General features: G+C 41.2%; 1 protein-coding gene across 2 annotated transcripts in view; it reads right to left on the reverse strand.

Annotated features, from left to right (window-relative positions):
* The window catches only part of LOC100075248 (amyloid beta precursor protein binding family B member 1 interacting protein), a 111155-nt gene extending 88713 nt beyond the window's left edge, over positions 1-22442 (reverse strand). Inside the window, exons 1-2 of one of the 2 annotated variants that reach the window (XM_007667753.4) lie at positions 22360-22442; positions 912-1020 (exon numbers count right to left, since the gene is read on the reverse strand). The gene's annotated coding sequence lies outside the window, so the exon portion shown is untranslated. Of the gene's footprint in view, positions 1-911; positions 1021-16520; positions 16653-22359 lie in introns of those variants that run through there. The other variant, XM_029077545.2, reaches the window with a different exon arrangement.
* Between the last annotated feature and the right edge of the window lie 1154 nt (positions 22443-23596).

Genomic DNA, 23596 nt, shown 5'->3' on the forward strand with positions numbered 1-23596 from the left:
AAAGGGAAACCCTACCAATGGAAACAGCATGGCTTAGTAGACAGAGCACAGACCTGGAAGTCAGAGGACTTAGGTTTTAATCCTGGCTCTGCCACTTAACTGCTGGGTGAGCAGGGGCAAGTTACCTTTTCTGGACCTCGATTTCCTCATCCGTAAAATGGGGGTTAAATCCTACTCCCTCATGCTTGGATTGGGAGCCCCATATGGGACAGGGACTGTGTCCAACCTGATTATCTTGGTTCTACCCCAGTGCTTAGCACAAAGTAAGCACTTTACAAGTACCATAAAAAAAGGAGGGGTTCCCTCTACCGATAGAGTTGACAGCTGTGTATCCAACCAACTACTGCTCTGGGAGCTGAAGTGGGGTGTTGGAGGCAGGGTGAGCGGAAGAAACATTATGAGAAAACACCAGAGAAAAACATACTAGTAGTAACGGTAATAGCAGAGTCATGGTATTTATCAAGTGTTTACAGTGGGCTAAACACTGTGTTAAGTAGCATGGTAAATGAAAGACAGAAGCGATGACTGTCAATGGTAGAGGATAAATGTGGCCAGCTAACAGCTGCAGCCAAAATGTGGTGAGTTTGTTTGGAGCAAGGCTGTTTGTGGTCTGTTTGGAGAAGAGGTGAATAAAACAGTGACAGACCCTACAAATAGCAGATCTAGCCTGAGTCTTCCCAAGGAGGAAGGCATTTTTTATGTGGCATTATTTTTAACAGCTCCACAGTCACCAGCCGCAAACACCTTAGAGGACTGACAGGCCCAGGTTCCCCTGGCAGGAAGTAAGTCTGTTCACTTTTAAATAAATCATCTAATCTTGACCAGAAGAGGGAAGTTGGGGTGGATTTTAGAGGCAGAGGAAGGCAAACCTGTTTTGCAGTTTTAACATGGTTTTGAAGGAGAATTCTTACCTCTAGCCCACTCCAGATAAATAGTCTGGTTGAAGAAGATAGGCAGCCGCAATCTGAATTGTCTCTGGGGAAGCAGCTGCTATGCAGATTTCCGGAAGGTTCTCCATTCCTGGAAATGAACATACTTTACTGAATTTTCAGGAATGTATTTTTTATGCAAAATTCTTCTATATTTAGAGGTTCACAGGGTGAGATTTTTCAAACATATTTTCCTCAATTTAATCTTGAGCTCAGTTTCCCCTATTTTGAAGGTGTTTGAAACCAGGTACAAGGGATTATGAGGGGCAAAGGATTGGTAAAGTGGAAGACAGTGATGGCTTGTGGGTGTTTACTGTCTCTCCGTAGTTGGGCTCCTTTACCTATTGGGCTAGAAGGGCAGCTGTCCCAGGCCCACTATCTTGTTGCCAACCCAACACCACTTCCTCCCCAACTCCTACTTCTGCTGATGCTACTGAGAGGAAAACATAGTTTCAGCAATGTCTAGAAGAGTGAGTGTACTGTAAGAGTGTTCACTCTCAAGGGATAACTTTGAACCTGAGAGGGCTCCAAAGATTTTCTCTGTCTTGGGCCATCATGACTTCAATATGCCCTGCTTTGCCCAACTCACTCCCAGAGTTGCACTAATATACTCTTTGCTATGGAAATAATCAGGTTTACGTTCTCCATGCTATTGTTCTCCTGGTGCTGATGAAAAGCAAAGTAAATTCCTGAAACTCTTCTGTGTTTACATTGACTTTTAATACCAAATTGTAAGGTGCTAGATTTATTTCTTGAATTTGAAATACTATTTTCTGTTTATATTTGAATGATATAATTTTAGGGAATTAAATCCAAATAAAATTGTTCTTCTGTTTTCTAATCCTCATGTGGCCTATTCAGAATTGAGGTTAATGTCTACTCCCACAGAAGTGCAGCAGGACCATGGCATTTTCACTATGAGGTTATGCACCCAGTTATTCATTCGGAAATACTGGGGACCCATGCGGGTCACGACTGACTCTTGGTATCACGTGATTACTACTGAGCTGGTGAATGGGAAGGACATCTCAAGATATTTCATGATCAAGAACATTTCTCCATTGTTTTACACTTTAGTAGCCAACATTTGATGATAAAATGACCCAAAGGAACACATTTTTTAAATTAGGAAACTTTAAAGTGTCCTGGGACAGGTCATTGGTTCCCTTGATCTGCTACGGTACTTCCCTTGTCCCAACATTTTATCCATGAATCCGGTGAGGGGAGGGAATGGCTTGACCAATTTTGTCTTGGCTATCTGTAATCTCTCATCCTGAACAGTAACACATTTGAGACAGGAAGGTGGTAGTCACAAAAAATAAATTTCTTCTCATAGATCTCCACACATTTATTAGGTGCTTATTGTGTGCAGAGAACTACATTAGACACTTGGTAGATAGAGTACAAAAAAGTAGAAGACACCACCCTCAAGGAGTTTACAATCTTTCCCTTGAGGCAGAGGACCCGACGGGGAAAAAATCTTTGCGAAGCAGTGTTGAAATAGTATTTTTTTAATTATGGAATAATCTACTTTCCAGGCCCCTACCTTTTCAGCCTTTACCAATGGCTCATCACCAACTGCTGAAGATGGGAGATGGGCTGTCATTTAATCATTTAATGTCAATAAATCATTAGTCATTTAATGCTCATAACTTCAGTTGTTGGCACATTTCCCTGTTTGGTTTCAAGTACTCCATCTACCTTACAATGTGATTGGATCATAAAGGTGCGAAGCAAAATAAATGCTTTCTTCACAGCCATCCTCTGCTAAATTCTAACTCATCCCAGAAAGAGGACACACCATTTTCAATGAGGGTTAATTTATCTTTACAACTTTGCTGCAGCAAATCCCACTGCCTTTCTGGAATTTCTTTCAAGGAGGCTGCATGATGAGATAGAATTCTTCATGTGTTACCATCCTATGTCCATGTGGCGTTCTATTTTTGATGTGAATTTAGTCCATGGACACCTGCTGGATGTGTCCTACTGACTACAAGAATGCTGTACATTTTCACCAAGTGTACTACATGAAAAACACTTTTCTTCCTATACTGCTGCCCTTCGTATTCGAAGATGATGCTATAGACAGTGAGATCCTATTCATGTAAGCACGTGGTGTTGAAAAGATCAAACTGGGATGACACTACCATCTGCCTCTAAATCGAACGGGCTGAGAGGTATGTCACTACGATCCCAGTCCTGCAGGAGCTTATCATCATAAAGGAGACATAAGTGGCAAATATGATAAATATGAAACTTATGAGGAATCAGTTTAAATCTATACAGCTTTATCCGTCAATTAATGGTATTTATTGAGCACTTACTGTGTGCATAGCACTGTACCGAGCACTTGGGAGAGTACAATGCAACTGGGAGACATGCTCCCAGCCCAGGAGGACTTTACTATCTCCTAATTGCAAAAATGTAATCAGGGCTAGAAGTATTAATTCAATGTACCTACTCAAACTCATGATTTCCTGGTCCTTGGAAAGCAGGGACAGAGTCGAGAGAGGGTTTTAAGAATTGATTGGGCCTAAGAGGTTAATTACAGATTTCAATGGAACCCCAAACTTGCATCACAGATGAATGGGGTTTAAGGAGTGGAACTATTATTGTGGAAATTCCTTTCTTTAAATTCTCCCGTCATCCCTCTTGACCCTCCCTCCCAGACACTTGTCTGGGTCTGCCAAGTATCAGTACCTTGGGGCCATGATGTTTGGGGCTCAGGATATGTGCATCCCCTTGAAATCTGTGGCATCATTCCATTTTGTCTGCCCTTAAAACTGAGTATGCTGAGAAGGGATTGGGGAATAGGGAACCTGCATCAAGCAATTCTTTCCAGAGGAGGTGGACTTTTGCAGATAATTGCGAGAAGGAGATAGAAGAGATGGAACTTCCTACAATCTCTGACAAATGGGCAACAGAAGATGATGATCCCTGCTCAGTTTTCAAGAAGAAAGTGACCATTCCACAAGGTTATGGATGTTTAGCCATCTGATTCAATGCTGAGTCTCTGAGCAAAGGTCACTGTTGCCCAGATCTAAAGAAGGTTTACTTGCTTGCAATTAACAAATGATGTCTTAACCTGGAAAAAAACCAGCATTCTTGAGCCCAACACTACTGTAAAACCTGCCCATCCAGCAGTGTTCTATATTGTTCTATTGTAACTGGTCTGTTATTCTCCATCAATTCTTCCAATTGAAAAGTTCTGCTTTCCACATTTTACAAGAAGAAAAATGTGTGTTATCTTAGATCTTAATTCCAGGTTTAAGAATGGAATTTGCAATCTTGAAATAGGAAAAATAAAATGCTTCAGGTTTCGCCTCCTGATAGATTAATTCAAATCGGGACATGGATGCTAGTTTCTGAATAGCTGTTGGTATATCATTTAGACTGAAAATAAATGAAAAGCTAAGCTGTCATTATTACCTATCCTAAAAGATCCTTTGTCACCTGCTTTGTTCTGTGTCTCTAGAAGCTTTTCTGGGATCTGTGTTCAACCTGCTTATCCTGTTGTTTAACATCAACAATGAAAACCAGTTAAGGGCTTCCTATATTTTATAGGAGACTTAAACTAATTACTTCAAAGTAAATGCAAGCTATTGAGTGATTTATGGTGAGTAACTGCTTCTCAGCCCCATGACAGAAGCCCTTAGTTGTTGAGTATAAAAAACTTCTGAGCATATTAATTGAAACCAGGTGTTCCGGAAAATGTGTCTGGAGTAGCACTGCAGATGCCTTGCATCAATCCCAAATAAGAGCTCTTCTGGGCTCCTTCAAAGCCAAAAAAGTGCAAGAGACTTCATATACACCATTATTTGAGGGAAGAGAAAGAGAACATTTGTCTGCTGGAGCAGGAATGAAGCTTGTGAATTACAGTTGTCTTGTGCCACCAATACACAATGCAGACAATTTCCAAGCAGAAGAGAGGGTAGTGCCTAACTTAGGCTTTTTTTTTAACCTTCAAACCCATACTTCAATAATTGTACTGTGTCCCCCAATAACTATTGTTTTTTAACTGAGGAAATGGTTTGACAACGGGTGATTTTTTGAATAGACATAAATAACCAAGAAAATAAAAGGTGGGCTTACTTCATGGAAAATTCTTTCACAACTGTTCCTACCCCAAAAGGGCATATAGACCTTCTAAATTCACTGTGGACTCTTCTTTTACTTATCTGCATTTTCCCTTTTAAAGTGAGACTGTGCTGGCATTACCCCTCAATACACTAGCATAGCCACCCAGAGATGTTTTCTTGACAATATTATCTAGGCAGTTTCAAGCATCAACTTGGGCAAAGCCCAATTTCTAATGGGAAACTCATGTCAGGTAGCAGTGGCTTCTGTTTGGTTGGAGGCCTCCTTCCTGAGTCTCTGCTTGGTTAAACTAGGCTAACAGCAACAGCAGTCTGGTGGCAAGGATGAGGGGACAGAAGTGTTTCCATTCATACTAATTATTCCTGTTGTAAACACTCTAGCTTTTTATAGGGGAATTGCCAAATGAAGTTTAGAATATGAGCTGATGGGTAACTTTTTGGAGCTAAAGGGATTTGGACTGCAAATACAAGTGAAGGTTTTTAGCCTCTCCATTTCCGTAGGAAATCAAGAGAGTAATCCTGAAAGGTTTCCAAAAACAACTTTCTTAATAGCAGCTTTTATTAAGTGGAATAGATTGGGCATTCATTTGCTCCTCTGCAAGAGGCTCTGATGTTCAATTGACCTTATGTGATTTTTTTATTTTTCCATTATTCTTAAATTAGAATATGCTGTTTTCTATTGGTACGTGAGGATTTCATGCTTGACCATACTTCCCTTTCTCTTTACCTCCTGTCTCATCTTTTCCTTTTAGATGTAAAAATAATAGGTGTAAAAAAGTCATTTCATATCCCATTAGATAGCTGCTTGTATTTTAATCGCCAAAGATCCACTGAAGACAATCTCCTTTGCCTTTTCAATCTCTCTGGGATCTAGAATCTCCTCCATTCCACTTTGATCCCTCTGTTGGGCTCAAAGGAATGGAGGGATTTTTCTGTTCTATAGGGTCTTATGGACAATCTTCAGGACCACTTGTAATGTCTCCACGAAAGGCTAAAATGTTCTGGAGAGTTTGGTCCTAGTGAATCCCTTATAAAAGAAGTTTATCTTGGTTTTTATTATTCATTCATTCATTCAATAGTATTTATTGAGTGCTTACTATGTGCAGAGAACTGTACTAAGCGCTTGGAATGTACAATTCGGCAACAGATCATAATTGGAGGTCCATAGATCTCTCAGCCCCTGAGTAACACCATAACCAGGGCACACTACCTAAAGGCTCCTCCGGGGAAGGGAAATTTAGATATACTGGCAAGGACAAGCACTTAACCTCAACATAAATAAGATTACAGGCCTGCGATAGGTAGTGGGGGTGGGGGGACAAAAAGGAGACAAAAAGTGGGGGGTCTAGATGGTGGAAAAAAAGGGTATGTAGGGAAGGGGACAAGGTGAAATGATATGTACAAGCCTATTGTGAAATGATGTGTGCAAGCCTATTTCTAAAAAGCTCCAGGGTCTGAGGCAAGTCACTCAGTAGGGTCTGGAAGAAGTCTGATGGTCCAAGGGGATTTCAGGGGTCGGAGCTGTGTGCAGCAGCAATAGCTCACTGACTCATTTGCCTCTCATTCCCTAAACATGGGCATGCCACAATGCTCTGTTCTGTCTGGGTCCCCGACTCTTCTAGCTTTACACTCACTCTCTCGGGGAGGTTAGCTGTTCACATGGCTTTAACTCTTACCTCTATGAGGATGACTCCCACATCTAACTCTCCAGGTCCAACTTCTTTCATTCAATTCAATAGTATTTATTGAGTGCTTACTATGTGCAGAGCACTGTACTAAGCGCTTGGAATGAACAAGAAGCACCTGGAATGAACAAGAATGAACTTCTCTAACCTACAATCCAGCATTTCCTTCTGCCTCCAGACCATTTCCATGTGAACGACCCCCAACAACCTCAAACTCAAAATGTCCAAAATGGAACTTATCTTCCTTCCTCAATCAATCTTCCTCATAATTTTCCCATCTGTTAATAAGCCCACCATCCTTGCTGATCTAGAAACCTGCAACCTTGGTATCATCTTTGACTCTATGAATCAGTGGTACTTCAGTGCTTGCAATGTGCAAAACACTGCATTAAGTGCTTGGGGGAGTACATTACTATAGTGTTGGCAGGCACAATCCCTGCTCACAAGGCGCTTACATCTGTCTTTCATACCCCAGTCCAAACCTAAAACTTGTCAATTCTTCCTCCATGACATCCCCTGGATCAGCTCTTTCCTCTCCAATTAATTACACCCTGGACAAGGCTCGATCATATCACTATTGCTGACCTCCCTGCCTCCAGGCTCTCTCCTTTCAGTCCATATCCCATGTTGCTGCATGATGATTCCATGATGTTGAATCATCTTGCAGGGTTGCTTGGCAAACCTCTTTTCAGTCCTCAAAACCTCTTAGGACTGATACCTGCTCTCTCTCCACATCAAGCAGAAGCTTCTCACCATTGCTGAAAAGCAGCCTCTCTTCCTACAAACCCACAGAAGCAGTGGATTGGACGGCTGAGATGAAGGAATGGTAGTCCGGCAAGTTGGGAGCCAGTGAGGTGGAAAGACCAAGGTGGCTTGCAGTGAGGGGGGCTCACACAGGATGGACTATGGGACAGGCTCGCACTCACGCCGGATGATGCTTATCATAAGCTGGATGAAGCAGCGTGTGGCTGTCAGACAGTTTTTTTTCCATCCAAAACAGGAGGGGCCCTGCAATCAGAGTGAATAGGCATCCTGGGGAGGAGATTCTAGGCTCCCTAGATACCTGTCTAGGCATGGTTCAGTCAGATAGATGGAGGGGGTTCCTTGTTCATCAAGACCTGATTCTTAAATCCATGTTTTCAGGGAGGTTTCAAGTCTCCAAGCCCATGAACCTGGGTGGGCCCTGACGGATCAATCATTGGTATTTCCTGAGCACTTACTATGTGCAGAGCACCTTGGACAAGTCACTTAACTCCTCTGCCTCAGTTTTCACCACTGTAAAATGGGGATTCAATACCTGTTCTCCCTCGTACTTATGACTGTGAGCCCCATGCAGGGACTAATTAACTTGCATCTACCCCAGCGCTTAGAACTGTGCTTAAAAAGTACAAGTATAAAACTAACACTGTACTAAGTGCTTGGGAGAGTACAACGGAGGGGTCATCATCCCAATGGGGCCCGTGTCCAATATCCATATCCATGACTATGGTTGGACCCTGCTGATTAGAGACAGCCAGACAATCAAGATGACAAGAGGTGACTTGGGTTGGTCTGTAACTGCTTGGTGATTTTTTTTAACCTAGAGGTTTCTAGGCACTGGCATCAAGTAGATTTTGAGTTTTAGAAATGGTGTTGGACTGGAATATGTGCTTGACTGAGTATTTGATTTTGGATTTAAGGGATTGTTGCTCATCTCCTCCTAGCAGCTTCTACATAAATATGCTCAGTTCTGCCAGAACACATTTTCAAATATGATTTTAAATGAAATGCAAAAGAAAGTTCTTCTTTTAATGCATGGCTGCGTGAATACAGATTGAAGCACTGTCAGAATTCATGTTCATGCATGCAGAGTATTACAAAGAGTGAGTGATACAACTCAAGTCTTCCTTAATACAGGGTTCGTGGATGGGCCAAAAAGTTTCAGTTCATTATGACGTGGTTGATGATTAAACCTAGCTCAACACTTTGAGCTTTTCAATTAAGCTACAGAATTTTAAAATGTTGTATCATTTGGGGGTACAAACTGTAATAATGCTTTTTTCAGAGTTTTTTTGATGTATAATGAGTTTAATGTTATTAAATGGCAATTAATAGACTGTAAGCCCACTGTACACCCACCTCTCAGCACTTATGTATATTTGTATAAATCTACAATTCTATTTATTTATATTGATGCTGCTTACTTATTTTGATGTCTGTCTCCCCACGTCTAGACTGTAAGCCCGTTGTGGACAGCGACTGTCTCTACTGCTGAACTGTACTTTCCAAGCACTTAGTACAGTGCTCTGCACACAGTAAGTGCTCAATAAATACGATTGAATTGAATTAATGACAGTTGATTATATGGTTTAGGGTCAAAGAAATTATTGAGATGCATGCCCCGACTTGCTAAAATGTAGAAAACCAGCGCACGGTTTTCCCTCCATGCATGGCAGAGTGGTCACCTGACAATTAAATAGTATCACCAAAACTGATTATTTGAATGATCAATACAAACAAAAATTTTATTAAAAGTTGGCTTGGTGCAACATTATTTCCATTTCTACCCATTTAAGCACAAAGGTGAGTTCATAGACATATATTTTGAAATGGCTTGCCAAAGGGAAAATTAGATCTATTGGAAGGTCATGAGATGGGTGACAAGAAGGGTGACCCTCTCACCGTTCCTCCAAACACCCTGGTGCTGCTGTCTGAGCTATCAGTGGTCTATGCTGTTGCACATGGCCTTCTGTTCTTATGGCACTGTGGGAAAGATAACAACCACACTCGGTACCCTGGGTCCCAGTGGGAAACTGTTCACAATGAGAATGTGAACAGACCCAGGTTTCCTTACACCCAGACCTCTGCTCTTTCCGCTAAGCCCTGCTGCTCTTCAATTAATGGTGACACTTATGGTGACCCTAAATGGTGACAGCTCATGGTGACAGCTCTATTGGTTTCCAATACACTGTAATATAGCTACCCATATTACCTGAACTAACGTGCTTTTAAAGTGTGATCTCCTTGATTTACTTGGTTTGAGGTTTCCTGCTGAGCTACTTAATACTGTGGAGATTGATTTCACCTCCACATTTAAGCCAAGAACTCAAAAGCCCAGTGAGGGCAGGGATTGTTTCTCATTATTGCTGAAATGTACTTTCCAAGTGCTTAGTACAGTGCTCTGCACACAGAAAGTGCTCAATAAATACAACTGAATGAATCAAAAGACTGAAATGCTGAGTTGGCTAGAAAGTCGATGACCAACTGGCATATGCTAAAAATTATCATCTCTCATGAAAGATACACAAAACATCACATTCCAAGATTAACACTAACAGATACAAGTTTTTCAGCATCCTGGTTGATGAAGATCTCTAAATTATTAAAATACTGTACAAAAATGAAGGATGGATCCCTGCTGGCACAGAGAGTTTCATATTTTAGATGTGTCAACTTTTCAGTTCGGGGTTTATAATCACTTTTCAGTGGAGTGTTTTTGTATTATAGGCACCAGGACAAATACATGAAGGTGAATTTCAACAATGTTGCTATTAAAATTTAACAAACTTTGGGTAGTAAAAACCAGTGAACTGTAGTTTGAGGGCAGAATCAATAGTGCTAATTCAAAATTAAAATCCCTGGTGAACTCAATACCAACCTCAACAGTACTCTCTAAATCTCATTACATTATTAGAAACAATAATAGCCTCAAAAGCTCCCAGATAATGGCATGTTTACCCAACCATGGCAAATATGTAAGGACATTTACAAAGAGACAATTAAAAAAAGCCCGTTCAGTTAGTGTACATCCAGAGGAAAGATTTTCTCATTTTAGGATGGTACATAAATACTGCACTTTGTCACTAAGAGATTTTTATATAAACAATGGTAACTATTATGTTATAAATATTTCATACAGCTTTTGACAACTGCAGGAGATTCTTTCTGAAAAGAAATTTATAGCAGTCGGAGAATTTTTTTATCAGCATTTTGCCTTAGCAGTCATACCAGTGGTATAGTAACTACCTAGAAAGGACAAAATAATGCAGATTTAAGAGCTAGTTTAACCCTAGGGCAGACTATGACAAACAGCCAGGTACCCAGCTTACTTTGAGATGAAAGAGTTCTTTGATGGGCTGAAGACTTAGTAGGGAGAAGATATCCAGGAAGGCAGGGTGGTCTAATGGAATGAGTTTAAGGTTTGGAGTCCAGACTTGGGGTCTACCCCACAGTTCTGCTCCTGTGGTATGTGACACTGGGAAAATTACTTGACCTCTCTGTGCCTTGGTTTGCTCACTTATGCTACTTCCTACCTCATAGCATTAGAGCAGAAAGAATGAGATAACATCAAAGTGTTTGAAAATTGCCATACCACATATATTTAAAGTACAATCAGTTCAGTAATGTTAGGGTTGCATTCTTGAAGAATCCCAGATTAAATACAACACACAGGGTAGGATTTAAGCCATGATTGATATCACATGTATAAACACAACCATTTCTTCGATACCACATCAAGCTGTACCCAGGAAGCTCTGTACCCTGGTGGATAAAGCATAGGCCTGGGAGTCAAAAGGTCCTAATTTCTAATCCTGCTCCACCACTTGCCTGCTGATGTGACCTAGGGCAAGTCACTTAACTATTCTGTGCTTCAGTTACCTCACTTGTAAAATGGGGGATTAAGACTGTGAGGTCCATATGGGACATGGACTGTGTGCAACCTGATTATCTTCTATCTACCTCAGCGCTTAGTATAGTTAAGCACAGTAAATAATTTAACGAATATCATAAAAGAAGATATGTACTGTCTAAAGAACGTTCCCTGATTCTGACATTACGGCCACAATTTACAATGAAAACACCTTATGGCAAAAGTCACTTGTTTTCTAATAATTTCACGGATAGTGAGTACACTTGTCTTACCTAAAGAAAGCTCAATTTCCTTAGCACACAGTAACCACTTACATATACTACAATTGTTATTATTATTATCCGCATATCCTCGGTGGAGTTCATGGCAGTTTTTTGAGGGGGGTTTAAGCCATCCTCAAACAACTTAGTTCAGTTAAACAGTTTGGATTGCATGTCACATTGCTTCTCTTTCTGATAATTCTTTGAGATTATTTAGCTAAAAATTTAACATGTTTATTCATTTGCTTTGCCATGGTTTCACGGTGTCTTTCATTTAATCATCTTCATCTTCCCATTCTTCTAGCAGTTTTATTTTAACAAGCTAGCAAATGGAACCCATCTGATCCATTCAGTGTTAATATTAAAGGTCTTTTCCTCCCTAGTCTGCAAGAGGACTTTCAACAGGAGAATAACAGAAGATGCTTAATTTTGTCTGCTTTTGAAAGGAAAATGACAAACTGGATGTGCTAAAGAATAATAATGTTGGTATTTGTTAAGCGCTTACTATGTGCCGAGCACTGTTCTAAGCGCTGGGGTAGACACAGGGGAAGCAGGTTGTCCCACGTGGGGCTCACAGTCTTCATCCCCATTTTACAGATGAGGTAACTGAGGCACCGAGAAGTTAAGTGACTTGCCCAAAGTCACACAGCTGACAAGTGGCCGAGCCAGGATTCGAACCCATGACCTCTGACTCCAAAGCCCGTGCTCTTTCCGCTGAGCCACGCTGCTTCTCAAGAATGTATATCTGTGACCTCTATCCAGCAGCACCACATCTTGGCTCAGGTTACCATTACCCCCAACTCCCTGAACAAGTAGTCCAGACACATTCTGACTCCTCCCACACTTCCTTCCTTAAAACCCATTTTTATCCTTTTGCCCTATTCTCATTGGTCTTGACCAAAATTTAGTTTTATCAATCTACACTGATTGATCATCCTCTAGACTGTAAGCTCATTGTGAGCAGGGAACAAGTCTACCAACTCTTACAGTGTACTTTCCCAAGTGGTTAATACAGTGCTTTGCAAGCAGTAAGTGCTCAATAAATGCAATCAATTGATGGATGGTAGTTATTAAGCACTTGCTTTGTGCATAGCACTTGGGAGAGTCCAATACAGTTGGTAAATGAGGTCACTGCCTTTAAGGAGCTTAAGATTTTCAGGGAAGACAGTCATTAAATTACAGGTAAAGGAAGCAACTGAAGACAAGGATATGTACATTAGTTGGTGGGAGAGGAGCCCCTGAGTGCTTAGACGGCAGGACTAAGTGCATGGCAATAGGGATGGAAAATTAGGCCAAGGAAAGGCTTCCTGGAGGAGATATGATTTCATTAGGGCTTTAAAGAGTTGGGGGTCTCTCAGATATTTAGGGGGAGGGAGTTCCAAAGAGAGGGAGGGCAGGAGCAAGGGGCCGATGATGGTGATGTGCGAGCATGGGAGAGTGAGTAGGCTGGTACCAGAGGAATGCAGTGTGCGAGCTGGGTTGTAAAGGGAAAGAGCAAGGATAAATAAGTAAGGGAGAAAGAACTGGTTGAGAGCCTTGAATCTTTTTTCTTGAGTCTGGTCTGAACTGAGATTTTGATGCAGGGGACTCATTTTGGATTCTCCATCTTTCTAACTTTTCACATTTAATATCATGCCCATGAAGGGGAATTTAAACACTTGTTATCCCTAGAGAAAACTAAGCATTTTAACTCTATTTACCTATGTAGAACACTAGCATTAGGAACAGTATTCATTTTGATTCAATGCTTTAAGGTAAAGATAGATATCGGGAGACAGAGAGACATCCCCAAATCACTAGTTCTATGGAGATAACTGTAAAAAATGGCTGAAAAACAAATACATTTTTTCCACAGACTCCCGTATGTAACAGCCTTAAATGGACTTAATAGCCTACGGGCTTTTGGTTACAACCCCATAAGGAAACAAAAATAGTTTTCATCTCCACCATGATTTCAAGCTGCATTTTAGTTTTGTTTTTGTTTTTCTAAGGTATTTGTTAAGCACCTACTTTGTTCTTTCCCCTTCTTGTAGAGGTATTAGTTCGCCCAGAAGGGTGATTAAGGGCTGGTGACCCCTGAAAGCTCCCTGCTGTTGTACCCCCTTGGGAGCTGAGTCAGTGCAGGAGGGCCTTTGAAGCTCTAGACACACCACACTCCCAATCCAAACCTTTATTACAATCCCCTAAATTAGCCCTTTCCAACTCATTTATAAAAACAACCCTATGGAAAAAAAACCATCAGCCTGACTTGCTGTTCCATTTAATTAGCGATAAGGAAGCTTTGAGATGCAATTAAGTTCATCTTAGTACCGATTTTGAGATAGGGCATTTTTCTCTTTGGCTGGAAATATACCATAAAGGGTTTGGCTCAGAAAGAAAAGAATGGGGTGGTAAAATAAAAACCACCTTGGTTCATTGTGTTAGATCTGAAATGGTTTCTATAGACTTGCTTTCTCCCTTACTCATACATGTTTGATAGCTTTCTTGTGAGAGTGAATTTTCTGGTCTAAGAAGATGATCAGGAAGTTTTTTGCAATGAATGTAAGGGAACCAAGTTTGAAATCCCTTCCTTACTACCCTTTCATGGTAAGGTACATCTTCAACAAGAAAATGACTGCTGCTCAGGGTCAGAAAACCCCAGAAAAGAATTGTGATGGGGGATGGGAATGGGGAGAGGGAAAAGAAATGGTAGATGGTAAAATTCAGTTAACTCTTTTTTATTTTTAACTGTATTGTACTCACCCAAGTACTTTGATGAATTTTAAGAAACACCACAATATCATACTTTTCATATTTAAGATTTTCTTTTAAGTGTTTCTAATGTAGACATCACCATCCTTCCTTGTCTCACAAGCCCTTAGCTTTGGCATTATCCTTGACATACCTCTCACTCGACCCATATATTCAATTGCACTAAATCCTGTCCATTCAACCTTCATAACATTGCTAAAATCAGCCCTTTCCTCTCCATTCAAACTGCTACGACATTAATCCAAGCATTTATCCCACCCTGCACTGATAACTGTATCAGAATCCTTGCTGACCTCCCTCCCTCCCTCCTCTCTCGCCCCACTCCAGTTCATCCTTTACTCTGCTGCCAGGATCATCTTTCTACAGAAATGTTCAGTCCATGTTTCCCACTCCTCAAGAACCTCCAGTCATTGCCCACCCACCTCAGCATCAAAGAGAAACTCCTTCTATCAGCTTTAGAGCACTCAATCACCTTAACCTCTCCTACCACATCTCGCTGCTCTATTACAACCCAGCCCACACATTTTGCTCCTATTATGCCAACCTACTCATTGTACCTCAATCTCATCTATCTCCTGCCAATCTCTTCAGTTCTTTTCCCCCACTACTTTCTGTGTCACCCTGATTTGGTCCCTTTATTCACCCTGCTCTCAGCCCCACAACACTTACATACATAGCTGTAATTTACTTATATTAATAATAATAATGGTATTTGTTAAGTGCTTTCTCTGTGCCAGGCACTGTATAAGCCCTGGAGTGGATACAAGCAAATTGGGTGGATACAGTCTCTGTCCCATGTGGAGCTCACAGTCTCAATCCTCATTTTACAGATAACTGAGGCCCAAAGAAGTGAAGTGACTTGCCCAAGGTCACCCAGCAGGCAAGTGGCAGAGCCGGGATTAACGTCTGTCTCCCCCTCTGCACAGTAAGCATTCAGTAAACACTACTGATTGATCGATAATGTGTTTCTAAACTGAACTGGGAATTTTTCAAAGAAAATTTACTGTATTTCTTTTACCCGAGGGGCTTTTGGATCTGATGCCAACCAAAGGTCTCAAGGGAGACCTTTTACATATCTGGAGTAGACAGTTGTAAGTTGTGATCCAATATCTACCATCCTTGTGTACCATCCTTGGTTTTTGAGTTTAAAGATTCAGATTTTAGGGAACTAGCTTTATTTTTTTTCAGGATCCCAAAGACCTCATGCTTTATTTAAACTCACGTTAATTTTTAAAAGTTCAAAACTGGGGACTGAACTTTCACCCCCTTCAGACCCAAATCTCAAAACGAGGGAGAAGGCGTGGTTTTGAAGCAGGGTAGATTCAATCAGATCTCTACCAGAATTCCCTCTGGAGTATAAGATCCCTGTGGGCAGGGAACGTCTACTAACTCTACCACTGTACTCACTCAAATGCATAGTACAGTACTGTACAACAGTAAGCGCTCAATACATACCACTGACTGACGGACTGAATCCAGCCTAGCTTTCAGTGGAGCCAATTTGCTGGTTTACAGAGTCATGAATTTCCAGAAAGGCCTTGGATACATTCTCACTCAGGGCTCAAAATGTTATGGTAATCAACCACGCGCCCTCTGGGCTTCAAGCTCATTGTGGACAAGGAACAGTGTTCTGCACATAGTAGGTAGTCTATATACAGTTGATTGATTCATATTTATTGAGCACTTACTGGGTGCAGGGCACTGTACTAAGTGCTTGGGAAAGTACAATACAATAAAGCTAATAGATGCTATCCTTACCCAAAAGGAGCTGACAACTCAAAGTCGCTTTGTCTCCATGGGACAATGTGACATCATCTATGACTCATGGACACTGCTTCATCCCCCAATCCAGAGAATCCAAATTTCCAGGCCTTAATTATTTTACAAATCTCACATAACAAATTCTCCCCCAATTCTTTTCTCCTTCAACCTGGCAGGTCCATTTTCATCATCATCAACAGCACTGATTGAGTACCTGTTGTGTTCCCACTGTTTTGTGAACATATAACTTGGAACATTCAAACAGAAGAGACATGGCATCTGTTCTTAAAGATAGAAGGAGTTTCCCTTTGATGCTGAGGTGGGTGGGCAACAACTGGAGGTTCTTGAGGAGTGGGGAAACATGGACTGAACATTTCCAAGTGCTTCACAAAGATGCAAATACCCACCCTTATTAAATATGGGAGTTGTTTTTGCTTCATGTAGTTTTCCTTTTCTCATTTTCAAAAAATGGGGCACAGCTATTCAGGGGAACTAAAAAGAAATTTCATTATTGTAGCAGACCAATGACCCATCCAGCCCAGTGTACAGTCAAGTCTATCATAACATGTGTTAAACTACTGTTACACTACTGAAGAATGAGGACCGCTTCCCATAGTGGATGTCTTTATGGACACAGAGTGATGTAGTGTTGGAAGAAACTGTTGTGTGCACATGTGTGGTGTGGATGAAGTAGTTTGAACTTTCTGTAATGCAGGACTCTTTAAGAACACAAAACTGACTGCTTATTCCTTGATCACTTACAATGTGCAGAACACTGTACTAAGCACTTGAGAGAGTACAATACAGAGTTGGTAGACATGTTCCCTGCCCACAATAAGCTTACAGTATTATCTCTTACTTAGTTACAGGTTATTTGGAGGAATGGCGTGATTGTTACCCTACTGAACATTGATCCCTGTGATCACACAAATACCACTGGATACTCCTAACATTGCTCTCTACATCCCTAAGTTTCCCTCGTGTTACCCATTATAGATCATTCGACCATGAGTTTATCTAAACACCTCCTGAATCTGTGCAGATTTTCATCCTGCATGATTTCCTGTGATAAATTCCATATGCTTACCACCCTCAGTGTTAAGAAGTGTTTCCTTTTGTTTGTTTTGAATCTACCACCTTCAAGAGGATCGGGGGCTCTTTCAAACTGAACGGAGAAAGTTACATAATATGCAAAGTGCCCAAGACTAGCTTAGAAACATGATATTTTAAAAAATCCTGTGTATCCACTTTTATATTTTGCCCTGGAGAAATGGAAACACAAACCTCCTGAACATAAATTACAGCTGCCATCTGGTACCCACAGCAGATGGATGCAATAACCTTGTGCTCAGTGTTTCCTTATTTTTTTTTTACCTTTTTCTTTCTCAAACTAAAATCATCCTTCTTCAAAAGAGCCACTGTACCTCCTGGGATGTGCAAATACATGTGACATCTCCAGTGGGATTTCTTATCAGTCCAGTCTAGTCCCAGTTATGGGCCCATTGTATGACCTTGGGGAGACTCAGTATCCTTGTCTGTAAAATGAGTTTAATAATTCTTTCCTCTCCCAACCTCACAGGGATGATGCAAGAAAAAAACGAGATTGAGGTGAAAGTGCTTCAGAAAAATAAAAGCTCTATACAAATTCAGAGTATTATTATTTCTAGAGCACCTTTTCAACAAAAACAGAACCAGGAGGGCTCTGGATATATCATGAGATCAAGAGGTTCCCCTAGCTATCAAATTTGAAGTAAAATTCCTGGATTTTCAAAGGAATGGCTTTTCATCTTGCCCAACCCCAGGATATGGCGGAGCCCCATTTACTGCTCATGATGCTAGCCTGCCCTCATTCCCTTCTCTGGTTCAGCCGAGTTCTACCCTGCCAACCCTTGGGATAGTGGTTCTTTGAAACCCCTGGAAACTAAACAGAGATGGGGTCTCTCTGGATTCAAGAGCAGGTCCTTTCCCCCTTCATCTGGTACCTGATTGTGATGGTGGCATGGGATACAGGGTGTTCAGTCCCCACTGCACAGAGAGTGGCGCAGAGGAGGTGACGTGATGATGGTGAGGCTTCTCACTTGGCTCTAATCAATTAAGCCAAGGAGCTGGTTTTAATGTCTTCATACACAGTGACAAAATGACACCACACATCATGTGTGATAGAGGAGGGCACCCCTCAAAATCTATTAGCCCTTGGCCCTCAGGATTCAAATGACCCAACCTGGAGTGGAGGGAATAAGGTTCTTTATTGTTTATCATTAGAGATCTGGATTCATCATGGGGATTTTTCCTGTTGCTTGATACCCTCAGGAGATTCTGCCACAAGGATATTTTTTAAATGTTGTTACTTCTATAGGGCTTAAACCCTAAGAGAAATGAAAAGATGTGCCGGAACTGGCTGTTTTCCATGGCCCTCCTAATTCAGAACACTGTTCTGAGGGAGAGTACCTTACTAACGTGTGTACCTTTACGTGCAATTCTCTGACTGGATCTTAGCCTACTGAAAATGCACAACATAAGTCTGGCAGAGCTATGAACGCTAAACATGGAAAACTTTCAAGTTTTCGGGTTCTGAACAGTCCTGTGTTTAAGGGATCAAATGAGAACCAGGGAAAACATACACTCAAGATGTAGCCCATGAGAGAGCTAGGTTGCTTTCTGGTCACGGAAATATAAGCTCCTTGAGGGCAGGGCTCATAATTAGGAACTGCATTCCCTCCTCCCAAGCACTTATGACAGTGTTCTGCATAAAGTAAGCACTCAATACCATGAATTGATTTGAGTGCCAACAGAGTGATTTTCCAAATGCCTTAACACCGGCTTTGGTAAGGATGAAGAAACTTCTGGAATAGGGCTAAGCAGAGTCAACTCCAGATATTTTGGAACTATTCTAGCACCTGGAGAGTCTGGGGATTATACATATATACACTTATACAGGGATAAAAAATATTATATATACTATGTATATAATATGCATATTATGTTATACATAAAAATAAAATTATAGATATAGTAATCAAGAAGCAGGTAGCCGCAAATTGTATGTATCCGATGGGAGCAAGAGGGAAAATATAGCTATAGCTGGTACCAGCAAGAATATACAAAAATGGATAGACTGCATAATGCAGTGTATTTTAAGTTTTAGGAAAGCTGTAGGGTATTTGTTAAGGTTGGCTGCTGGGATGACAAGTCCAGAATGGTGGAAATTGGATGGGGGATGCCTCCTGGAGGACATAGATGATGACCTACATCAACCACCACTGATCGGTGACCTCCGCAATCTGTAAATTCCTAGTGGGAAGAGACTTCTTTTAATTCAATTTCTCCATTTTTATTCCCAAGGGCCTAGTACAGTGCACATATATTGTGAGCACTCAATAAATACTGTTGATGATGAGGATTTCTTTGTCCCAGGTCTTTCCTTTCAGCTGTTTCCTGACTCAGACGCTCCCCTTGAAGGAGAAGGAAAGGAGATAAAGCTGTTTGAGGCATTGGTTAAAAAACATTTTGGAGATGGAGGGTAATGCTAACATTAGAAATTTTTGTTTGTACTATCTACAGAATTCACTCATCTCTGATCTCCCTCTCCTCTGGTTTCACAGATACTTGGAAGTTGGTGTTGGTTTGAAAATCCGGACTCCACTTTTCACTCCCCTAGGTGTAATTACGCCTTTCCTCTGCCTGAACACTGTACTTCTGGAGAAAGTTTACAGGAGCATGTTGCCTAGTACAAATAGGAAAGACCAGAAGAGCAGTTAAACTTCACAGTACTTAGAAATTGGAGACCATTTTCATTTTGAAAATGTGCCGCTAATTACGATCTGTGCGCTTTAGTGATCAAATCAATCAGTTCCAAATTAAAATGCTGGCAATGCAACAGAGAATTCCATTTCCCTTGACTTAAATGTATTCAGCACCAGTTGTGCAGGCAAATGCAGTGGCCTAATTACGTATGGAGAACAGACAAATGGCAAAAGCAAAGCTTTGCCCTCCAAGATTGGCCACGGAAAATTACAAAGAGGAGATGTAGAAAGAGTGGAAATACTAAACAATTATTCCGCAGGTGTCCTTAGAAGAGAAGGGAAATATTTTTCATAAGTCAGGAATTTATTATTTCAAAAAGAAAGATGAAAAATTGTGACATTCAGTGAAAACAAGAATGCAATTATGAGGAGGGTAATAGTCCTTAACATGGAGACGGCTCTGTGCACGCTGCTCTCTGTAACAGCAAGAAATTTAAATGAAGGCATTGGTGGCTTATTTCTTTTTGCTTAAAGAAATGGATTCCTGAAAGTAGAGTGAAGAAGGGTGGTAGGTGAGGGGGATGAGAATATTACCACGCCCTTCAAAAAGTACTTTTAAATAGACACCAAAAGGAAATAATATATATGAAAAAGTTGTCTGAGTTAAAGGTAACTAACAACAGTGGAAAAGAAAACTGGTGTCGGAAATACTCTTTGAGAACAGTATTGACGGTATGATTCTATCTTCTTCTGCAAATAAAACAATTGCGATAACCACTTTAGTACAAATACATTAATGCATTTCCCATCTACATATGTGTGCATGTGTTCACGTGTGTTTCTTTGAAGAGATTTTAGCCCTTCATATTTAGACTGAAAATTAATATTAATACATTTGATATTCACTCCACCCCAACCCCATGAACTTAAGTATCTATCTTTAAATTATATACTATAAATTACTTTTTTATTCATATTTTTGTCTCCCTTTCTAGACTGTACGCTCGCTACAGGCAAGGAACATGTCTGTCATTCTGTTTTACTGTACTCTCCTAAGTGAGTAGTAGTATACTGTAGTATTTATTTATATTAATGCCTGTTTCCCCCTAGAATGTAAGCTTATTGGGGGCAAGGAACATCTACCAACTCTGCTGTATTCAACCCCCACATTCAAGAGCTTAGTTCAGTGCTCTGCACAGAGTAAGCACTCAATAAATATCATTGACTGATTACAGAGAGAATGAAAGCCATCCACTATACAAGTAGCACCAATGTTCAAGTTTGGTAAAAATCCTCCTAGCTTCCACACTATGTTAAAGGTCAAACGGATCAAGCAGCAGCGTGGCTCGGTGGAAACAGCCCGGGCTTGGGAGTCAAAGGCTGTGAGTTCTAATCCCGGCTCTGTCGCTTATCAGCTGTGTGACTTTGGGCATGTCATTTAACTTCTCTGTGCCTCAGTTCCCTCATCTGGAAGATGGGAATGAAGACCATGAGCCTCACGTGGGACAACCTGATTACCCTGTATCTACCCCAGCGCTTAGAACAGTGCTCTGCACATAGTAAGCGCTTAACAAATTCCAACATTATTATTATCACAGTGCTCTGCACACAGTGAGTGCTCAATAAAAACAATTGACTGACAGTGCTCAAGGCTTATAATAATAATAATAACAATGTTGGTATTTGTTAAGCACTTACTATGTGCCGAGCACTGTTCTAAGCGCTGGGATAGATACAGGGTAATCAGCTTGCCCCATGTGAGGCTCACAGTCTTCATCCCCATTTTACAGATGAGGTCACTGAGGCCCAGAGAAGTGAAGTGACTTGCCCACAGTCACACAGCTGACAAGTGGCAGGGGCTTCTAGTCTTCACCCCCATTTGACAGGGGAGGGAACTAAGGCCTGGAGAATAATAATTAATATTATTATAATTATATTATAGTGCAATTGTACTATAATTGATAATAATGATTAATAGTAATATGCCTGTGTATTTGCATATAATATATAACATATTATTATAATATATAAGGTATACAACTTATTATAATGTTAACAGACTAATAATATCAATATTAATATAATTATGTTATGATATAATTGTAATCTAATTGATAATAATTAATAGTATGTTTGTATATTTGTATATAATATATAGCACATTATGTATAATATGTAATATATACAGTATATTATATATAATGTTAATATATTAATATTGTTGCGATTGTATTATAATATAATTTAATATAATTATTATTAATAATAGTTAATATTATTACATCCCACTCTGGGGCAACACCCCCTCCCGCAGGCTTTGGGCTCCAGCGATGGAGGCGTTTCAGAGGGAAAGCTCTTGACGCTCCGACTCGAAAGGGCCCAGGTGAGAAAGGTCGCTGAGGGAGGGGCGACTTCCTCAGGGATGATCCCCAGTCGACGGTTCCGGGGCCTGGATTCGAGGCAGCTAAAATTCGACTGGAAAATGGATTTTCACCGGACCTACCGGGGAAGGGAGTGATGGCGGCTGGCGCGGGTCCTCAGGAGGCTCCTCAGGGGGCGGCCGGCGGCCTCGGCCGTTGGCCGCCCTCAGGACGGTTGAGGGCGGGGCATCATGGGAGAAGGGGCGGGGCATCGTGGGAGAAGGGGCGGGGCATCATGGGAGAAGGGGCGGGGCATCATGGGAGAATAATAACAATAATGCTGGTATTTGTTAAGCGCTTACTATGTGCCGAGCACTGTTCTAAGCGCTGGGGAAGATACAGGGTCATCAGGTTGTCCCACGTGAGGCTCGCAGTGAATCCCCATTTCACAGATGAGGTAACTGAGGCCCAGTGAAGTGACTTGCCCACAGTCACACCGCTGACCCGTGGCAGCGTCGGGATTCGAACTCATGACCTCTGACTCCCAAGCCGCCACTTGTCAGCGGTGTGACTGTGGGCAAGTCACGTCACTTCTCTGGGCCTCAGTTCCCTCATCTGTGAAATGGGGATTAAGACTGTGAGCCCCACGTGGGACAACCTGATTCCCTTGTGTCTACCCCAGCGCTTAGAACAGTGCTCTGCACATAGTAAGCGCTTAACAAATACCAACATTATTATTATTATTGTGTCTACCCCAGCGCTTAGAACAGTGCTCTGCCCATAATAAGCGCTTAACAAATGCCAACATTATTATTATTGTGTCTACCCCAGCCCTTAGAACAGTGCTCTGCACATAGTAAGCGCTTAACAAATACCAACATTATCATTATTATTGTGTCTACCCCAGCGCTTAGAACAGTACTCTGCACATAGTAAGCGCTTAACAAATACCAACATTATCATTATTTTTGTGTCTACCCCAGCGCTTAGAACAGTGCTCTGCACATAGTAAGCGCTTAACAAATACCAACATTATCATTATTATTGCGTCTACCCCAGCGCTTAGAACAGTGCTCTGCACATAGTAAGCGCTTAACAAATACCAACATTATCATTATTTTTGTGTCTACCCCAGCGCTTAGAACAGTGCTCAGCACATAGTAAGCGCTTAACAAATGCCAACATTATTATTATTGCGTCTACCCCAGCGCTTAGAACAGTGCTCTGCACATAGTAAGCGCTTAACAAATACCAACATTATCATTATTACTGCGTCTACCCCAGCGCTTAGAACAGTGCTCTGCACATAGTAAGCGCTTAACAAATACCAACATTATCATTATTACTGCGTCTACCCCAGCGCTTAGAACAGTGCTCTGC

The sequence above is a fragment of the Ornithorhynchus anatinus genome, chromosome 13, assembly GCF_004115215.2.
Source record: "Ornithorhynchus anatinus isolate Pmale09 chromosome 13, mOrnAna1.pri.v4, whole genome shotgun sequence".
NCBI classification, from domain to species: domain Eukaryota; kingdom Metazoa; phylum Chordata; class Mammalia; order Monotremata; family Ornithorhynchidae; genus Ornithorhynchus; species Ornithorhynchus anatinus.